Source organism: Octodon degus, unplaced genomic scaffold, assembly GCF_000260255.1.
Source record: "Octodon degus isolate 3935 unplaced genomic scaffold, OctDeg1.0 scaffold00183, whole genome shotgun sequence".
NCBI lineage: Eukaryota > Metazoa > Chordata > Mammalia > Rodentia > Octodontidae > Octodon > Octodon degus.
In genome coordinates, this window is record NW_004524759.1 from 632902 (window position 1) to 636196 (window position 3295).

General features: G+C 38.8%; 1 protein-coding gene across 1 annotated transcript in view; it reads left to right on the forward strand.

Annotated features, from left to right (window-relative positions):
• Positions 1 to 1286: 1286 nt before the first annotated feature.
• CUNH4orf17 (chromosome unknown C4orf17 homolog) overlaps positions 1287 to 3295 on the forward strand; it is a 21432-nt gene continuing 19423 nt past the window's right edge. The window contains exon 1 of the mRNA XM_023703889.1: positions 1287 to 1388. The gene's annotated coding sequence lies outside the window, so the exon portion shown is untranslated. The remainder of the gene's footprint in view (positions 1389 to 3295) is intronic.

Below are 3295 nucleotides of genomic sequence, written 5' to 3' on the forward strand. Positions count from 1 at the left end.
GTACTCATCTCTTGTCTCTCCTTTTTGTAGGATACCTCCTGGTGGTTCTGCCCCACTTCTGTGTGTTCCTGGAAAACCTGCTTGAGCTTGCTGCGTTCCAGCTGGAAACACTAGGAACAGATTCTCAGATTGCTGCTGGAATACACACATGAACACACCATACTCACGTACACATATCCACACATATGCACCCTCTCATCCTTGCTATACTATTTAAGACATACATGACCCCAGGATCACCTTGTATTAAGTTGAAAGTCTGAGTGTCTAACTCACTTTTCCTATTCTGGTGCACAGGGTTCCAAACAGCTTTAGCACTGCTTTTCAAGGCAACTCATTTAAGGTATTCCAGGCAGGCAGATAAGTTAACAGCAAAGGTTTTGCCCCAGACTCCAGTTAGACCCTGGCAGCACTGTCACATGAACATGGGGACATTACTTAATCTCCTCAAGCCCAACATTTATAATGATTCCGTGGAGCTTCCATGCCAACTTGCTTCCACTGAGCTATTTTAACATGAAGAAGAAACATGTCTATCCTGCTTTAAGTATTGTTTATGGTCTCTGCTACTAGCTGTGCAAAAGAAAAAAAGAGTAATCTCAAAAATGCCAAAATCCCCTTGAAACACCTATGAAATCCCTCCATTAATAAAGCAGCAAGGCATGAGTCATAAATAACATATAGGTATGAAACATGATAAGCCTGTCTTTCTTAGGGCCAGTCACACACATAGACTAAATTAGGCTCTCTCATGTGTACTTACCTTTCAGAAATTACCTACATTGTTTTCAAATGTTGTAAGAAAAATACTAGGCAGCATCAGTCTAAACCATCCCAACAGCAACACTTGTGATATGTGTGTACATTACTCCAAGACCTTAAACTAACACTTCAGGATTTTTTCATACTTGTTGAATTAGCTATCAGCAGGGACATCCTGGCATCTACAACAGTGTACGCATAGTAACTGAGAAATTTCCAAATCATGAACAGATTGCTGCTGGAATACTCATACACATCTCCCCAGGGCTTTTCATCAAGCCAAGTTAGATTCTTTCAGATTGTGTCATGAGGCAGAATTGCATTTGCTTTTCTTTTCTCTTGAATTGACAGAACATTGAAATTTATCCAAAATTTAGAAAACTCACTTGCTGTTATAAGGATTCACCTAATTGTAGGTGAATGGAGCTTTAAGAAGAATGGCAGGTACAGAATTCCGGAACTCAGTTTCCCAAGGAATGTTACCTCGTCGCTAAGCTGTGTCACGTATCCTATCAACAGGAACCCCAGAGGCTACTTGGAGTGAGAGTGGGAGGCAGCTTTATTGTTTCAGAGGCTTTGGACATTGGGCTATTTTTGCCAGTCAAAACTTCCAGGTTAGTGTGAAGGTAAGACAAGCAAAGAAACCCTGTGCCAGACCCTTATGAAGCTGGAAGAGTAGGAGCTCCTGACTCAGACCACTTCCTCTTAAACCCATCACAGGATTAGTTTAAAGTGAACATTAAACATTTTTCTACAATTTAAGCTATTATTTACTTTATGTCCCTCAAATCCATCTTTGTTTTAAGATATTTAAAATGAAATGAAAGTCTAGGTGAGAGCCGCCACTCTCTTGCACTGCCACCCTGTCCTCCAGAGGAAGGACCTTCCTCAGGCCAAGTCTAGGGCTTCCCCTCCTCAGAGCTAAACACAGCTGCTCTGTGGGTTTTCAGTCATGCTTTATTCTGCAATTAAAATTATATATTTTTCCTCTAACAAGAGCATTGTATCAGTTTCTTAGCAATATTTTATTAAATATCTTGAAACAAAAAACACAAAGTTAGTCTGATTTAAAGAAATAGGGCATTACAAACCTTTTATTTGACTACCACATATTTGAAAGTTTAAGTTCAAGCCAGACTTTTCAAAGAACTCTGTCTTCAGTGATTTCAGCTGCTATAACAAAGTACCACAAGCTAGGTAGGGTATAAGCACGAGGAGTTTATTTCTCCTGTTTGTGGAGGCAGAGAAGTCCAACATGGCACTGCAGATCAGTGCCTGCTGAGGGCTCGGGCCATGCTCCCAGATACACCTCTCTCTGCATTCTTACATGGTGGATAGAGCTGGCAGCTCTTGGGGCCCCTTTTCAGACACTAAGTCCATTCTTGGAGGCCCACACACCCGTGTGGCCTGATGACATTACCCCATCCTGCCATCGCCCCCTTGTCCTCTTACTCACAAATGTTTGTTGACTGATTGAAAAAACATTAACTTATCAAACATCACAAACCAATGTTCTTCACTCTGTGAACTAAAGATATAGTATAATCTTTGGGATATTTTTTCTTCTTTAGATTTTACCATCCTTTCAAAAGGTAATAAAAATTGAAGATGCTAGTTTTCTCAGAGTACAATATGAGAGATCCCTGTAGAAACGTAAGTTGGGCTGAGTATAGTGGTGCATACCAGTAATTTGAAGAACTCTGGGATGCTAAATCAAGAGGATCATAATCTCAAGCCCAGCCTGGGCAACCAAAAAAGTTAGCTAAGACCTATCTCAAAATAATTCACAAGAAGGAAGATAGGAAGGGAGGTAAGGAGACTGAGAAAGAGAGGAAGGAAGAAAACAAGGAAGGAGGAAGGAGAGAAAAAACTTAATATAAATAACACTGAGTATCATATTTTAAAATCATCACTTAAATTTACCATGTTATTCTCTCAGGTTTTTACACAGAGAAAATTGGTCAAACAATGGCCGTGACTCATCCATATGACTGACACTGACAAAGGCTCTACAAACTGCGGTATATGGCTTCAGGGTCAATCCTGATGGGATTTGACTATCCTTGTCACATACAAAAGTTACATTTCTTGTTATATAGGTCTGGCTTTATCTTGGTCTTAACCATACAGCAGAAAAGTATAAAAACAAGGCATAAAAAGTAAAGCCATATTAATATGCTGACCTGTAAAAGGCTCAAAGTCAACAACTTCTGACATTGCCAGTCCTACAAATAACCCACTACTAATATGGATTACTGGACTACATTGAATTATTTTGCTGAATTCAAGTACCTACAGTATTTAAATGGCAATGGAATACCCATCTCTGACAAAACTAAACAAAAATTGGGATACAAATAAAGGACCATTTTGTATCTGATATACTATTGGTTTTTTTTAAATTTTATTTTACTTTATTTATTTTTTCTCTTTGTGCTGATTTTTTTTTCAAAATTTTATTGATAAACAGATAGCAATGAGACAGTTTCAAATCAAATCGGAAGTACAGTTTCAACAAATAATACACTGCATA